This window comes from Ceratotherium simum, chromosome 32 (genome assembly GCF_057802395.1).
Source record: "Ceratotherium simum simum isolate JZ-2026a chromosome 32, ASM5780239v1, whole genome shotgun sequence".
Lineage (NCBI taxonomy): Eukaryota > Metazoa > Chordata > Mammalia > Perissodactyla > Rhinocerotidae > Ceratotherium > Ceratotherium simum.
In genome coordinates, this window is record NC_141931.1 from 27478456 (window position 1) to 27497025 (window position 18570).

The following is an 18570-nucleotide window of genomic DNA, read 5'->3' on the forward strand; positions in this document are numbered from 1 at the left end:
CATACGGTCCAGCATTCACTGAAAAATTATAAGATACACAAAAAAGCAACAACAATAATAACAAAAACAAAAATCCCACTGTCAAGAAATAAAGCAATAAACAAAACAAGATTCAGAGAAGAACCAGAAATTGGAACTATCAGACTGGAAGCTAAAATAACTTTCGTTAATATGTTAAAACATTTTATTTACTTTGTGGGATTTTCACAATAAAAAGTGTTTTAAGAATGTACAGAAGAGGAGGAGGGTGCCAAGGAGGAGGGTACTCTGAGGCAACTATCCTGCCTTGAATACAAATTCTGTGACTAACTAATTATTGACCTACTCTGGTAAATACTTATCAACAATAAACATATAATCAACTGCAAACAATCAACATTCAAATATTGATTTAAAAATTCAATAGAGAAGTTAAACATCAAATTATAGCTAGCTGCAGATAAATTAGTGAACTAGAAGATAGGTCCAAAGAAATTAGTCAGAGTATAGCACAGAGAAACAGATGCTGAATAGGGGAGTTTAAAAGGTATGAAGGATGGGCCGGCCCCGTGGCTTAGCGGTTAAGTGCGCGCTCCGCTGCTGGCGGCCTGGGTTCGGATCCCGGGCACGCACTGAAGCACCGCTTCTCCGGCCATGCTGAGGCCATGTCCCACATACAGCAACTAGAAGGATGTGCAACTATGACATACAACTATCTACTAGGGCTTTTGGGGGAAAATAAATAAATAAATAAAATCTTTAAAAAAAGTATGAAGGATAGAGCTATTGACTGAATGTTTGTGGTATTTGGAGGTGGGCCCTTTGGGAGGTAATTTGGTTTAGTTGAGGTGATGAGGGTGAAGCCATGATGGGATTAGTGCCCTTATAAGAAGAGGAAGAGACCAGAGAGCTCTTTCTCTCCACCATGTGAGGATATAGCAAGAAGGTGGCAGTATGTAAATCAGGAAGAGGGCTCTTACCATTCCCTGACCATGATGGCACCCTAATCTTGGACTTCCAATCTCCAGAACTGTGAGAAATACATGTTTGTTGTCACCCAGTCTATGGTATTTTGTTATAGAAGCCCAAACTGACTAAGACAGATAGAATAAGAATCATATGATCAGAGTTCCAGAAGACGATAATAGGGACAATGAAGAAGAGATAATATTCAAGGAGATAATGGCTAGTATTTTCCAGAAATGCTCAAAGACATCAAAGACATGGATGGTCAAATTTGAGAAACACCCTAAGCAAGACAAACAAAAAGAAACCCATATCAAGAACCATCGTAGGGGCCGGCCCTGTGGCACAAGCGGTTAAGTGCGCGCACTCTGCTGCGCCGGCCCAGGGTTCACCGGTTCGGATCCTGGGTGCACACTGACACACTGCTTGGCAAGCCATGCTGTGGCAGCATCCCATGTAAAGTGGAGAAAGATGGGCATGGATGTTAGCCCAGGGCCAGTCTTCCTCACCAAAAAAAAGAGGAGGATTGGCAGATGTTAGCTCAGGGCCGATCTTCCTCACACACACACAAAAAAAGAACCATTGTAATGTTGTAATGAATCTGCAGAACACCAAATACCTAGAGAAGATCTTAAGTATCCAAAGAGAAAACACAATTAATGACAAAGAAACAATAATTAGACACATAGTGGGCTTTTCAGTAGCAACAGCAACAATAAAAGCTAGAAAGCTTCCAAGTGATGAAGAGAAAAGCCATCTGCCTAGAATTATATATCCAGGGAAACATTCATTCAAAATATTAGGGTAAAATAGAGAGGATTCTGGGAAGAGGGCAGAGTAGGAAGCATCAGGAATCTATTTCCCCACCTAGACAATAATTGCACTAACAGAATCTGTCTGATATAATTATTTTATAACTCTGGAATCTATTGAAGGCTTGCAGCTTCCAGGGGAGGACATAGACAGTAAATTGCCATCAATTTCAGCTCTTAGCACAGTAGCAGCTACCCATACCCCACTCTTAGGCACATGGCAGGCAGCTGTACAGGTGTTTCTGGGGCAGCTGGCATATAACTTGCAGGAGGGAGGGTGGGCAAAAAGGACCCTGTCCTACAAATATCAGGGATCTGTGCTGTGACCACTGATTGGTACTTCTGATCAAAAAAGAGGCTGCCAGAGAGGGAGGCAGCCGTTGTTGTTGCATCTCTCTCTATTGTTGCAAGCCACTCCCAGACCAGTTGAAGTAACCTCCAGGGGATTGAAATGGCTGGCATCCCTTTGTCCCCCCTCTTCATTTTCCTCTTTTTTCCCATTTTGGGAGCCAGACATTAAAGACTAGGACATTCAAAAACAACTGCATATACGGGGAAAATGAGAAAGTGACCACACAAGTCCAGCAGAAAGTTGATAAAAGACCTGAGAAGACCTTAAGTTTATACCTCAGGCTGACCCTTGGCACAGAGACAGCCTGCAACAATAAAAAATTATAAAAAATGGTAAACCCTGAGATAGAGGGTGACTCTGGTTTCCAGAGTTACCACATTATTAGATTCAACTGTCTAGTCTTCAACAAAAAATCACAAGTCATAGAAAGAAACAGGAATGTATAATCCATTCAAAAGAAAAAAATAAATCAATAGAAATTGTCCCTGATAAAGACCTGATGGCAGATATACTAGACAAAGACTTTAAAACAGCTGTTTTAAAGATGCTTATAGAACTAGAGGAAGATGTGGAGAAAGTCAAAGAAAATGATGTAGGAACAAGTGGAAATATCAATAAAGAGACAGAAAACCTAAAAAGAAACCAAAAAGAAATTCTAGAGCTGAAAAGCACAATAACTCAAACGATAAATTCACTAGAGGGATTCAAAGGCAGATTTGAACAGGCAGAAAAAAGAATTACGAACTTGAAGATTGGACCACAGAAATTATCAAGTCTGAGAAATAGAAATAAAAGATATTGAAGAAAAGTGAACAGAGCCTAAGGGACCTGTGGGACACCATCAAACAGGCCAACATACACATTGTGTGAATCTCAGAAGGAGAAGTAAGAGAGAAAGGAACAGACAGAATATTTGAAGAAACAATTTGGCAGAAAATTCCCAAAATTTGGTGAAAGATAGGAATATAAATGTCCAAGAAGCTCAGTGAACTCCAAGTAAGATGGACTCAAAAGAGACCCACACCGAGACACATTATAATCAAACTTTCAAAAGACAAAGACAGAGAGAATCCTGAAAGCAGCAAGAGAGAAGCAAGTAATTACATACAAAGGATCTCTAATAAAATTATCAGCAGATTTCTCATCAGAAACTTTGGAGGCCAGAGGGCAATGAGCCAATATATTCACAGTGCTAAAAGGAAAAAACTGCCAACCTATATCGAGCAAAATTGCCTTCAAAAGTCAGGGAGAAATTAAGACATTCCCAGATAACCAAAGTTGGGGGAGTTCAGTGCCACTGAAACTGACCTGCAATAAATGGTCAAGGGAGTCCTACAAAGTTAAATAGAAGGACACTAGACCATAACTTGAAGCTGTATGGAGAAATAAAGATCTCAATAAAGATAAATACATGAGCAATTATAAAAGCTAGTATTATTTTAGCAATGGTTTGTAACTGCACTTTTTGTTTTCTACATGATTTAAGAGATTAACACATTTAAAGAAAAAAATTATTAGTGTAAAAGGTAGTATTATTGTAACTTTGGTTTGTAACTCCAAATCTTGTTTTCTACAAAATTTAAGAGACTGAAGTATTTAAAAGAATTGTTAGTTTATGTTTTGGGGCACACGATATGTAAAGATGTAACTTTGTGACATCAATAACAGTGACAGAGCTTGAAAGTAACAGAGTTTTTGTATGTTATTGAAGTTAAGCTGGTATAGATTCAAATAGAGTGTTATAACTTTAGGGTATTAAATGTAATCCCCATGGTAACCACAAAGAAAAGAGCTGTAAAATATATGCAAAAGAAAATGAGAAAATAATTTAAACATTTCATGACATAAAATCAAGTAAACACAAAAGAAGACACTAATGTAGAAAATGAGGGACAAAAAAGCTATAAGGCATGTAGAAAACAAATAGCAAAATGACAGAAGCAATTCCCTCCATATCAGTAATTACTTTAAATGTAAATGGATTAAACTCTCCACTGAAAAGACAGAGATTGGCAGAATGGATAAAAACACATGATCTGTCTACAAGAGACTAACTTAAGATCCAACAACACAAATAGATTGACAGTGAAAGGATAGAAAAAAATATTCCATGCAAATAGTAACCCAAAGAGAGCAAGGATGGCTATACTAATATCAGACAAAGTAGACTTTAAATCAAAAAAGGTTACAGAGACAAAGAAAGACATTATATATTAATAAAAGTTTCAATATAGTGAGAAAATATAACAATTATAAAGATTTATGCACATCATAGCAGACCATCTAAATGTATGAAGCAAAAATTGATAGAATTGAAGGGAGAAATAGACAGTTCCACAATAATATTTGGAGACTTCAATACCCTACTCACAAGAATGGATAGAACAACTAGACAGACGATAAGTGAGGAAACAGAGGACTTAAACAACACAGTAGACCATCTAGATCCAACAGATATATACAGAACACTCTACCCAACAACAACAGCACACACATTCTTCTTGATTCACATGGGACGTTTTCCAGGATAGACCATATGTCAGGCTACAAATTAAGTCTCAATAGAGTTTAAAAAGATAAGTATCATATAAAGTATCTTCTCTGACCACAATAGGATGAAGTTAGAGATCAATTACAGAAGGAAAACTGGAAAATTCACAAAATTGGGGAAATTAAACCACGCACTTTAAAACAACCAATAGATCAAAGAAAAAAATCACAAGGGAAATTAGAAAATATTTAGAGATGAAGGAAAACAAAAACACAACATACCAAAACTTATGGGATACAGTAAAAGTTGTCCTAAGAGGGAAATTTATAGCGATACACACTTACATTAAAAAACAAGAAAGATCTCAAATCAACAACCTAACTTTATACCTCAAGGAACTAGAAAAAGAACAAACTAAAGCCAAAGCTAGAAGAAGGAAGGAAAAAATAATGATTAGAACAGAGATAAATGAAATAGAGAATAGAAAAACAAGAGAAAATCAATGAAATCAAAAGTTGGTTCTCTGAAAAGCTCAACAAAATCAACTAGCTTTTAGCTAGATGGACTAAGAAAAAAAGAGAGAAGACTCAAATTACTAAAATAGGAAATGAAAGTGGGGCTATTACTACCAATTCTACAGAAATAAAAAGGATTATAAAAGTGTGCTATGAACAATTGTACACCAATAAATTGGATAACCTAGTTAAAATAGCCAAATTTCTAGAAACACAAAACCTACCAAGGAGGTAGGAAAAATTGAAGAAGAGGGCACACTTCCTAACTCATTCTGTGAGGCCAGCATTACCCTGATACCAAAGCCAGACAAAGACACTATAAGAAAAGAAAACTACAGACTAATATCCCTTATGAACATTGATGCAAAAATCCTTAACAAAATACTAGCAAACTGAATTCAGCAGTATGTTAAAAGGCTTGTACACCATGACCAAGTGAGATTTGTTCCTGGAATGCAAGGATGGTTCAACATATGAAAATGGATTGATGTAATACACCACATTAACAGAATGAAGGGGAAAAAACACACAATCATTCCAATTGATGCAGAAAAAGTATTTGACAAAATTCAACACACTTGCATGATAAAAACACTCAAAATACTAGGAATAGAAGGAAACTATGGCAATGTAATAAAAACCATATGTGAAAACCCACAGTGAACATTATACTCAATGGTGAAAGACTTAAAGCTTTTCCTCTAAGATCAAGAATAAGGCAAGGATGCCTGCTTTCACCACTTCTATTCAACGTAGTACTGGAAGTTCTAACCACAGCAATTAAGCAAGGAAAAGAAACAAAAGGCATCCAAATTGGAAAGGAAAAAGTAAAATTACCTCTGTTTGCAGCAAGTATGATCTTATATGTAGAAAACTCTAAAAATTCCACAAAAAAACTGTTAGACTAAATGAATTCAGCAAAGTAGCAGGATACAAAGTCAACACTCAAAAATCAGTTTATTTCTATACACTAGCAATGAACAATCTGAAAAGGAAATTACAAAAACAATTCTATTTTCAATAGCATCGAAAAGAATAAAATACTTAGAAATAAACTTAACCAACAAGGAGAAAGACTTGTATAATGAAAACTACAAAATATTGCTGAACGAAATTAAAGATGTAAATAAATGGAAAAACAGCCCATGTTCATGGATTGGAAGACTTAAAATTGTTAAAATGTCAATACTACCCAAAGTAATCTACAGATTCAATGCAATCCCTATCAAAATCCAAATGATATTTTTTGTAGAAATAGAAAAACCCATCCTAAAATTCATATGGAATCTCAAAGGACCCTGAATAGCCCAAACAATCTTGAAAAAGAAAAACAAAACTGAAGGACTCACACTTCCTAATTTCAAAACTTACTACAATTCTACAGTAATCAAAACAGTGTGGTATTGTCATACAGACAGACATATAGACCAATGGAATAGAATAGAGTGCCTAGAAATAAACCATTGCATATATGGGCAAATGATTTTGGGCAAGGGTGCCAAGACCATTCAGTTGGGAAAGGACAGTCTTTTCAACAAATGGTGCTGGGAAAACTCGACATCCACTTGCAAAAGGATGACGTTGGAACCTTACCTAACACCGTATACAAAATTAACCCAAAATAGGTCAAAGACCTAACTATGAGACTTAAAACAATAAAACTCTTAGAAGAAAACATAGGACAAAAGCTTCATGACATTAGATTTGGCAGTTATTTCTTGGATATGACACCAATGGCATAGGTAACAAAAGAAAAAATAGATGAATGGGACTTCACTAAAATTAAAAAATTTTATGCAACAAAAGACTTTATCAACAGAGTAAAAATCAACCCATAGAATGGGAGAAAATATTTGCGAATCATATATTTGATAGGGATTAAAATCTAGAATATATGAAGGACACCAAACATTCAACAACAAAAAAACATGGAACCCAATTCAAAAATGGGCAAAGAACTGGAATAGATATGTCTCCAAAGAAGAGATAAAAATGGCCAAAAGCACATGAAAAGATTCTCAATATCACTAATCATTAGGGAAATGCAAATCAAAACTTCAATGAGATACACCTCACACCCATTAGGATAACTACTATCAACAAAAAAAAAGAATGTAGATGGGCCGGCCCCGTGGCTTAGCGGTTAAGTGCGTGCGCTCCGCTGCTGGCGGCCTGGGTTCAGATCCCAGGCGCGCACCGACACACCGCTTCTCTGGCCATGCTGAGGCCGCGTCCCACATACAGCAACTAGAAGGATGTGCAGCTATGACATACAACTATCTACTGGGGCTTTGGGGGGAAAATAAATAAATAAAATAAAAATCTTAGAAAAAAAAAAGAAGAATGTAGAGAATTGGAACCCTTCTGCACTGTTAGTGGGAACGTAAAATGGTACAGCCACTGTGGAAAACAGTATGGTAGTTCCTCAGAAATTGAAAATAGAATTACCATATGATTCAGCAATTCCACTTCTGGGTATATACCCAAAAGATTTGAAAGTAAGGTCTTGAAGAAATATTTGTACACCCATGTTCATAGCAGCATTATTCACAATAGCTAAAACATGTTAGCAATCCAAGTGTCCATCAATAGATGAATGACGGATAATCAAAATGTGGTATATACATACAGTGGAATATTATTCAGCCTTAAAAAGGAAGGAGATTTTGCAATAAGCTACAATATGGATTATGCTAAAGGCATTATGCTAAGTTAAATAAGCTAGTCACAAAAAACCACATACAGTTTTGAGCGAGGTGTCTTTGCCATCCCAAAGAAATGGACTGGTCTTGCAAGTAACTGTGTGTGTGGTGTTTTGGGTGAGGTAGGGGTTCTTAGACTCTCTTTCCCTTCCAAGGTTTCAGAATAACCCATGGCAGAGGCCATCAGTCCTCCAGAGGCTGAGAGCTCGACTCTGTGATCTCACAAGTTCCTGCAGGCCCAAGACAACGATGCTGTCAGCTCCAAAGAGCAGACTTGGTATAAGGAAGGAAAGGGGTAGGTAAGGAAAAGCCAGTTATATACACTCCTACCAACTAAATCCAGGCTTTGCCTTTTCCCCTGGGGACTTCATGTCGCTCGCATTCTCTGGAGTCATCGATCTGTGGCTGGATAGAGACTGTCCAGTCACTGATGATGTAATATTACCTGAAAGGGCCAAAGGTTGATTCAGACTTCCTCAGAAGGAAGGAACATTTTATCACAGAGCAGAGTCTAGTATTTTTATGGGACTATCCATTCTGATCTATTGTTAAATGTTTCTAGAGTTGACTTTTATGGTGCTTCCTCCCCACTCCACCCCACCCCTCTGTCTCTAAGTATTTTCCCAGCTGTGTTAACATACAGCAAAGCACCACAGATGCAGATTTAAGATTTTGGTAGCATGGAGTTAAATCCATGGTAACTGCCAAGCTAAACACACGCGCGCGCGCACACACACACACACACACACACACACACACACAGAGGTGGTACATTTTTGAGATGGAGGTGGGAGAATTAGATCCAATTAAAAAGTATTATAATAGAAATTCAGAAGGGCACATCAGGAGGAACCTGTAAAAGAAATCCTCATGATAGAATCAACACCATGACCTGAGGAAGGTATGAACAAGCAGTTATTACCTCAAGAAAAATGTTAAATGCATGCTAAAAAGTAACTTGCTGGGATGCTCAGAGACTCTCTGCCCTGTAAATACCACAGAGCATGGTCGCTGGACCAGCAGCATTACCGTCACCTGGAACTTGTTAGAAATGCAGATTCTCGGGCCCTAACCCCGACCTACGGACTTAGGAGCTCTGGGAGGAGGGCCCAGCACTCTGTGTTTTTACCAGCCCTCCAGGTGGCTCTGGTGCGTGCTCAGATTTGAGAACCACTGACATGGGGGTCCCAAGGTGAAGATGAAGGCAGCAAGGAGCAGGGTTGATGGAGCAGAGCAAGCACTCCAGTGTGGCAGTGATGAAGGTTCACAGCAAACCAAGGCGATAGTCAAAGACACCAAATGTAGACAGAGGGGAAACACCACTGTTGGACCCTGGAAATGGAAGAAGGAACTCTAAAGGTGTAATAGGGCACAAGAAAAGAGGAAAAGTTAGTGTTATGAAAACTACAGTCAGGGAAATAATTAAAGATAATTTTCCTGACCAAAAGATAATCTTGGCCTGAGTTGTAAGAGCTCTTAGAGTTTCCTTCAAGAGGCATTCTCAAAGAAAGGGCCCCAGGTGCCCTCATCAAGTGGTTTTTATTTGGGTACTTACTTTGCTTATTTTTTAACTTATTTATCCTGTTATAACCTCAAACTTACAGTAAAGTTGCAAATATAGCACAAAGACCTTCTAAATACCCTTTACCCAGATTCACCAACTGTTTCTATTTTGCCCCATTTGCTTTCTCATTCCCCCTCTCTATCCATATACATTGGTAGTACATGTGCATTTTCCTCTAAAGCATTTGAAAGTAAGTTGGAGACATTAGGCCCCTTTATGCCTAAATACTTCAGTATATATTTCCTAAGAACAACATTCTCTTACATACCTTCTTAAAAAACACTCTCACATAATCACAGCACAATTATCAAGATCAGCAAATTTAACCTTGAAACAATATTATTATCTAATACTCAGTCCACATCCAAATTTTGTCAAATGTCTCAATAATGTCCTTTTTAGCCATTTTCTCCCTAATTCTGGATCTAATCCAGGACTGCATGTTGCACTTAGTTGTCATAACTGTTTAGCCTCTTTCAATCTTGAACATTTCCTCTGCCTTTATCTTTCTTGATCTTGAAAACAGGCCAATTATTTTTTAGAATGTCCCTCAATTTAGGTTCATCTGGTGTTTCCTCATGATTAGATTGACATTATGGATTTGGGGGAGGAATACCACAGATGTGATGTTATATCCTTCTCAGAGAATTGAATCAAGAGGCACACGATGTTGATTTGTCCCAATATTGGTGATGTTAAGTTTGATCCCTTGCTTAAAGTGGTGTTTGCCGGCTTTCCCCAATATAAAGTTACCATTTTTCCCATTGTAATTTAGTAACTAAATGTAGAAAGATATTTTGAGACTATGTGTATCAATCAGGAGTGTGGTCCTAAGAATCTAAGAGGAGCAGAACCACCTTATGCAGCTGTGGGAGCTGGTTGCAGAGTCTTTGTGAGCTGGTCTTTCTGTGTCTGGTGCTGGAGCCTCAAGGCCACGGGGCAGGCAGTCTGGACGGGAAGATGGACATGGGATGAGGGGGAAGCAAGAACCACCTGGAACCTGAGACTCTGAGTTGGAACCCATGGTGGTCCTTCATCTTCACCTTTGAGAATCCAGCTTCCATGATGAGTGTGTCCTGCAGGAGAAGCTGGCGCTCCTCATCATGAAGCTAAATACACACCTGGCCCAAGAGTGAGAGAAGCTGCAGCAAAGAGTCACGGAGCTGGAGCAGCTATTTGGCCAGCTGTTGCACCGTGCCACCCAGTGAGCCAGCAGTAAGTGACAGTGGGCGTGAGCTGCAACAACTCCTGTCTCCCCCATGTAAAGGAACAGGGATGCTCCTTCACTTCCTTCCAAATCACACATAAAATCTTTCCTGTGTCACAGGCCAGCTGGGCACTCTGCAGGGAAGGGAATTTAGGGAATGTGTGTCCAGCTTAGTTAAAGTGACACAGTGCAAATCCACCACACTATATAAATATCCTGTCCCTCATCAAACTTGAACCCACTCATTTTAGCATCCATTGTTTCTTTTCTTATTCCGTCATTTTCTATATTTATTAGTTAGCATTAGACTATAAGGAGGGCTTTCTCTTTTCCCGATTGTTTTTATTTATTTATTTATGTTAGTAGAGACTTATGGAGTTTTGTTTTGCTTTGTTCCATAATCTGTTACTATGTTTATTTGTTCTGAAATTCAAATTGTCCCAGATTTGGCCAGCGAGAGCCAGTTCAACCTGGCCACTATATCCTTTTGATATGTTACTATCATCATTTGAGCATTTCCTTACTTTCTGCTACAAGATAGTCCAGGCTCATCTTTTGATCTTTCAAAAGATCAAAATGCTCTCCCCATCCTAGCCCTGGAATCAGCCTTTTCTCCAAGTGGTGTTGGTTCCTTTTAGTGGAGACCAAGATCTGGGCACTAGGTATGTTTGCTGTTAATATGTCATTGCTTCTAGGCACTGTCAGAGAACAGAGCTAGCACACATACACACACACACACACACACGAACACACACTATGATTACATACTGATACCACCTCCCACCCCAGTTCTATTCCAACACCACAAGGTACATTCTAGTCATCCCCTCCCCTCTTCCATAGTGTAACTTCTTCCTCCAACTGTGAGAAACCCGGGTTGGGTTTGTTTCACTCATTCACGACAACTGGTTCCTATAGATTATCCAGAAGAAAAGGAGAGATGACAGTGACTTTAGACTTTGCCCTCAGATTTAAGAGCAGAGATGGGCTTGGGAGAAAAATCTACAGAAGCTACGAGCAATCACAATTTACTCAGTATCTGGCCAAGCTTGCTTTTCCTTTTAAAACAGGTTCTCAAGTGTGTGCATAGCACATTTCCTGTGAACCCTTTCCTGATCAGTGTGTAAAATTCATTGCTATAACTGAATATGCCTGCAATAACAACAGTGTTTGGCAGAGATGTTGAGCTGGGAGGGGAATTACCTGCTATGAATCTAAGGTTAAGAGGAGGAAGTCAAGCCACCATCAAAGAAGACTGCATATGTATTGAAACCTGTACAAACTTTGAGTTCTTATATACACAATGAACTGTCCCACCCACATGGCAACCAGCTCTGCAGGACGGATGAGTCACAGTAGCACTAATGCCCTCCCTTCTACTGTTCACTGATTCTTTGTAACTCCTGCTCACAGGGTAGCCATTGTTTTAACTTTTTAAATCCCCTCGAGCGACAGGTCACAAATATTTTATTTTAAAGTGTGCCACAGGGCTGGCCCCGTGGCTTAGCGGTTAAGTGTGCACGCTCCGCTGCTGGCGGCCCGGGTTCGGATCCCAGGCGCGCACCGAGGCACCGCTTGTCCTGCCATGCTGAGGCCGCGTCCCACATACAGCAACCAGAAGGATGTGCAGCTATGACATACGACTATCTACTGGGGCTTTGGGGGAAAAAAATAAAATAAATAAAAATTTAAAGTGTGCCACAGACACTAAAAGTTGAAACCCACCATCCTAAATAGAGGAGACTATTCCAAGACTTAGACGACGTAGAACAATTTGCTGACAAAAATCCCACAACGCAGAAAACAGTGAAGACTGAAAAAAGGCGACTGAGGAAAGATCAATAGATTCAGAACATCATTTGACATTAAAATCAGTTGATAAAATTGAACTTGAGGACTACATGGTGAATAAAAATGTTCTGGAAGGAGTGCCAGCCCCATGGTGTAGCGGTTAAGTGCCCGCACTCCGCTGCTGGTGGCCTGGGTTTGGATCCCCCGTATGCACCACCGCACCACTTGTCAGGCCATGCTGTGGCGGTGTCTCACATAAAGTGGAGGAAGATCAGAATGGATGTTAGCTCAGGGCTAGTCTTCCTCAGCAAAAAAAAAAAACCCAAAATGTTCTGGAAGGGATTCAGGCAAACGAAGTACAATCCAAAGACCAGATGGGAGAGAGAGAGGAAGGTAATGGAAGTAACTTTCTCTCTTCTATTAACTTTGTTCATAGAAATTAGTAGGAATATATATACATTTCTTTTTCAGAAAACTAGTAAGTTAAAATAATGGTTATCTTATGATCTCATTGAAGAGGAAATGAAGATGTTTGAGTCTGCTATGGAAGCCACATAAGTGAAAAGAGAACATATGCACTATCAACATGGAATGATAAAGAATGGCACAGACGTATATTTTACAAAATATAATATCAGATATCAGTGGGGCTTTAAAAGAAGAGTCAGTGTTTGGATTAAGCAAAAAATCAAACAATCCATTTTCTCTCTTGAGACTAGGAAGACCAAAGTCAAGCCTGGGGTGATGGACCCACTGGGCTGTCATAGCTCAGGTGGGCTCAGGTATGAGGCAGGCTGAGACCTCGGTGACAGATCCTGAAGGGGAGGGCTTCCTGAAGTAGGAAGGGAGGGTCTAACAGCTGACCCACCAGCGGGCTGGCCTGTCTGGAGGCTGCCAGGCACTTTACAGTAGATTGTTCTAACAGCATTCTGAACACGGAGGTGGCTGATTTTGATATCTTGAGAGGCCCACCTGGCCAGTGGGATGGGAAATAATGGGTCCAGGGGGTGAGGAAGTGTAAGGTGAGTTAGTGTCCCGGTGATTCTGGCAGTCATTCTCTGACATCCAAACCTAAGCCAGCAGCTGGGGAGTGTGGAAATGCAGGGATTGCTCTCTGGAGGAGAAGATGGGCAGGACCAGGATGGAGGGTCAGGGTCCTCGTCCAGAAAGCTAGGGTTTCTAGGCAGAAGCAGGCCAGTCCACAAGGAGCAGGTGAGAAGGAAGGAGAAAGCTGCTATTTGGGGGCCCATGGTTCGTCAAAGCTGACCCCAGATCCTGCCCAACCAAGAGAAGGTTCAGATTGCTGGAAAGCAGGTACAAGATTCTATTGGGGTAAATCAAACAAGACTGGCTTGTTTGAAGGATACAGAAGGATATCAGCACAACCAGAACACCCAGGTAAAGATCAGAGACATTTTCTAGGACAGATGGAGATTCACATTCCAGAATCCAGAATCCTCACCATGATGTGCAGAACTGCGGAAGATGGCCACATTTCCCAGAATCTGTCCTCTCCAGACCTAGCACACAGACCAAGATCATCTTATCATTTGGGAGTTAGGCCATTCACAGTATTCTCAGGTAGCTAAATCATCAGACTTTCATATTAGAACTGCCTGATCCTGGCACATTCTTAAACTCATATGAGAACAGAGAAGTTCACGAGGCGTCACGCTAACAAGCCATTAGACCAGCTCTGGGGCTTATCCTGCAGATCTACTGAGCATCTCTCTATAGTAAGGTGCCACAGAAATGAAATGAATGAACATGACCAGGCAAGCCCCAGGATATTGGTTTTCGCCATTAAGTTTCTTTTTTTTTTTTAAAGATTTTATTTATTTATTTTTTCCCCCCAAAGCCCCAGTCGATAGTTGTATGCCATAGCTGCACATCCTTCTAGTTGCTGTATGTGGGACTCGGCCTCAGGATGGACGGAGAAGTGGTGCCTCGGTGCGCGCCCGGGATCCAAACCCGGGCCACCAGCATCGGAGCGCGCGCACTTAACCACCAAGCCACGGGGCCGGCCCACCATTAAGTTTCACAACAAAGAAAATCTTAGGTTCTAAATCTTGGTCAAATCTTTCAACTTCTAATTAGAAAGAAAGGGGAATTTTTAATACAGTTTTATAGGTTAAAGAAGACTTTAATCATCCTAGCTCTGGCTCTTATCTTCTTTGGTAACATTCTTCTGATAAAACGTATCTTATTTTTCACTCCACGTGCACTTTGTCACATCCACAGTCTATTGGGAGTGACTGTGTCTTGTCCTCCAAAAGGATGTCCAGAATCCTCCCAGATGGCCTTACAAGCCTTCTTGGCTTCGATTTGACTTGCGCAAGCCGCCTTGACTTACCCAGAGAGGCAAAAATTCCTACTTCTCAGATCTTCTGCATTTCTCTCATTCATTTAGCAGGAGACATATCCCAATAAAAGCACTAAACACCCACCCTTGGCAAGATTTATCCCTCTCTTGACCTTGGCTCAACCAAGGTTTCTGACTTCCTGCGGTAGAGTACTTTAAAATACCCCCTCTCGCTTTTTATTATGAAGCATTTCGTATATTTAAACAGTATATAACACATATGTACGACTGATCTTCTGTCAGTCCTCATTGTTCTGGCCTTTCATCTGTGGCCAGTGGTCACCCCGCCTGGTCCTGGTCAATGCCAGCAGCCATTCTGATTGGTCAGCGTCTGAGTGGCACTGGTGGTTCAATATTTTGATTTTCACCCCAGTGTATCTGTAATATGTGAAAAGAAATAATAAACACCCATGTACACAGCAGCTCAAGAAACAGAGCATTACAGAAACTTACAAAAGCATTTTTAACAGGTAAAACATTTGCACCATTAAAAATTCAGAAAGTATGAAAAGGCATCCAGTGAAGAGCGTCTCCCAGCACATCTCTCAGCTGCCTCATCCCCAGTGCAAATCATTTCTTGCATATCCTTTTGAAGATTTTATGTATAGAAAACTAAAGAGTGTGTATAGGTATTGTTTCTTCTTTTTTCACTGATGGTAGCATACAATACACAGTGTTCTGTTCCTTTTCTTCTTAACCTAGCAGTGTATCTTGGAGATCTTTGCACTTTGGTGCATAAAGAGCTTTTTTCCTCTATTGTAAACAGCTGGGTAGTACTTCATTGTAGAGCTGTACTGTAATTTACTTAGTCTCTTACTGAAGACATACAAGGCAATTTAAAGATACTGGCTATTAGAATCAATAACTTTGTATATATTCACTTCACATACAAGGCAATTTAAAGATACTGGCTATTAGAATCAATAACTTTGTATATATTCACTTCGTAAATATGCCAGTGTATCTGTAAGGTAAAGCCTTAGAAATAGAATTGCTGCGTTAAAGGGAATGTGCAGTGTAACATTTCACGGTATGCAGATATATCTGTAACATAAATTCCTAGAATTGTGGGGTCAACAAGCATGTGTATTTAGATTGCAAAGATGCCCTCGCTAGGGGCGGTATAAGCAATATGAAAGTAAGAGTGTATTAATCAACTTTGGGCTCTTTTCCAATTTAGGAGCTCAAAATGCTATCTTGGTAGTTTTATTTTATATTTCCTTTATTATGAATGAGGTTGAGTCTCTTTATATATTTAAGAGCCATTTATATTTCCTTTTCTGTGAACCTGCCTGTTTATATGTTTTTCCTGTTTTTCCATGGGATTGGTAGTCTTGTTATTGATTTTTCAGGAGCTCTTAACATATGAGAGAAATTAGCCCTGTATGATATGAGAGGCAATATTTTTCCCATTTTGTCATTTGCTTTTTGACTTACGTTGGGTTTTGCCATTTGGAAAGGTTTATATTTTTAGGTAGGCTGTGTTACCTTTGTCAACCTCAATTACTCTGAGGCCTGCACCAGTTCTGTGCTCACTCACTGGGCAATTGGTCTTAGTAAGAAGGGCAATGGTTTGTTTAAAGGCTACATAGAGCAGGGGTTGGCAAGCTTTTCCTGTAAAGGGCCAGAGAGTAAATAATTTAGACTTTGTGGGCTACCTGGTCTCTGTTACAACAACTCAACTTTGTTGTCATAGTGTGAAAGCAGCTCCCGGCAATACATAAATGAATGAATAAGGCTGTTTTCCAATAAAACTTTATTGACAAAAGAAGGTGGTGGGCCGGATTTGGCCCATGGGCCATAGTTTGCTGACTCTTGGCACAGATGCAGTTAGGGGTGCCACCCCACTCCGGTCTGTGAATCTGACTGCCACTGTATTGGGTCTCCCCCTCATCCCGTCCTCCTTGGCAGAAAGGTTACTTCACTCAGTTCTCTTGCCTGAGTCGCAACCTTCTTACCTGCTGAAGTCTCAGCTGCTCAGCAGACACTCATTCAGGTTTCCTGACCCAGGACCAAAAAGCCAGCTTCCCAGGCAGCTGTAGGCAGCCCACAGATGTTTATGCTTTACAACTGACTCGGTAACCTAGGCTGCTGCCCTTTGCCAGCACCTCAGCCAATGAATCACTCAGCATGTACACACAGTTTAGTAATGGTGGGGGGAGGGGGGCAATACTTTCTCAACATGTCCCTACAAGCTCCAGGACAATGGAAAATGCTGCAGAGGAATTTCCCTCCTTGGGACTTTCCATCCAACACAGCCCACTTTCAGCCTCCTCCACTGCCCCAGGCAAGGCTTGGCCTCAGAAACCAGTTCTGGCCCATCTTCTCTGCACACAAGAAAACCTAAAATGTATTGAATTAATAGGAAACAGAGTATAAAAATCATACAGTTGTTTCAAATGGCTAAAGAAAAATCTTGCTTTTTAGCTTTAGCTGCAATAGACTTTCTGGTATTGGACGGGACCTTATCTTAAACAAGGCTTGGCCAACGATATTGGTGTGGAGGAATGGTGGTAGAGTAATACCTTCACTGGGTCCTCACCTTTTAAGAACTATGGACCTTGGGACCGGCCCGGTGGGTCGGTGGTTAAGTGCACGCACTCCGCTTCGGCGGCCAGGGGGTTTGCAGGCTGGGATCCCGGGCGTGCACTGACGCACCGTTTGTCAAACCATGCTGTGGCAGCATCCCATATAAAGTAGAGGAAGATAGGCATGGATGTTAGCCCAGGACCAATCTTCCTCAGCAAAAAGAGGAGGATTGGCGTCAGATGTTATCTCAGGGCTGATCTTCCTCACAAAAAAAAAGAAAAAGAAAAAGAACTATGGACCTTTTTTGGGTTTTTTTATAGAACCCCAATCTACAAAATTAGTGCTAAGGAGTATATTATTTTCACTGTTATCAAGGCCTTATGAATAGATTCTTTCCTGGAGTCCATAGCATTTTACATTAGGTGCATGATAAATAATACCAATTTCATTCATTTTTTGCCTAGTGGAAAAAAAAGTTAATTTTTCTTTTTGCAAGTTTTATTGTTGTTGTTGTTACATAATATAGAAAAAAAGTCTGAAGTATTCCTACAACTCATTAAAGTTAAGTTGTCTTTAACATTTATGTTACATGCATTTATATAGGAAAGGAATTTTTCCAAGGATGCAGAAATATCAACAGGCCACAAATAATTAACAAAAAAGTCAATAACAAATATGGCATCCTCCAAATGGAAATGGCCAACATTTCAGTCCCTCTTTTTCTTCTTGCCATTACCCTTAGAAACTCACTTGTGAAACTTGTCATTTCCACAGAAAAGAGCTAGAACCCCATGGCCAGGATTCTAGCTGAAGTTTTGGAGTCTGAGTCCAATTCCAGCTATCACAGAAGTAGAGCCATCTGGGGCAATTCACCTTGCCCCTGGTTTCTTCCAAAAAAGTGAGAAGAATCAGATAAACTGGTTACACATGTAGAAGTAGGTAGATAGAACTCACTTATATTAGAAGGTCAGACATAAGCCTGGTGTTGAGGAAGAGTTCATCCATTCATTCTTTGAACAAGTATATCCTGAGAACCTACGGTTGCCAGGTACTGTATTAGGCTCAGGGAATACAGTATTGGGCAAGACAGATGTGGCCGCTACTCTCTGTAGCTCATAGTGTGGATGGTGAGACATACATTAGTTATACCATCTCAACGTCTTAAATACAACTGTGAAAGCGACTGCACAGGGAAAGAACACAGAACCGTGGGACCTGGCTGACTGTCGGGGTGAGGCAAGGCTTTCCTGAGGAAGTGATTTTGAAGTAAGCTGGGAAGGATGGCAGGAGATGGCCAGCC

The 18570-nt window shown here is 40.2% G+C and overlaps 1 protein-coding gene across 2 annotated transcripts in view; it reads left to right on the top strand.

The window, feature by feature from the left end:
• The window catches only part of IL15RA (interleukin 15 receptor subunit alpha), a 41457-nt gene that overhangs the window by 8103 nt on the left and 14784 nt on the right, over positions 1 to 18570 (top strand). The gene's annotated exons all lie outside the window — the stretch shown is intronic.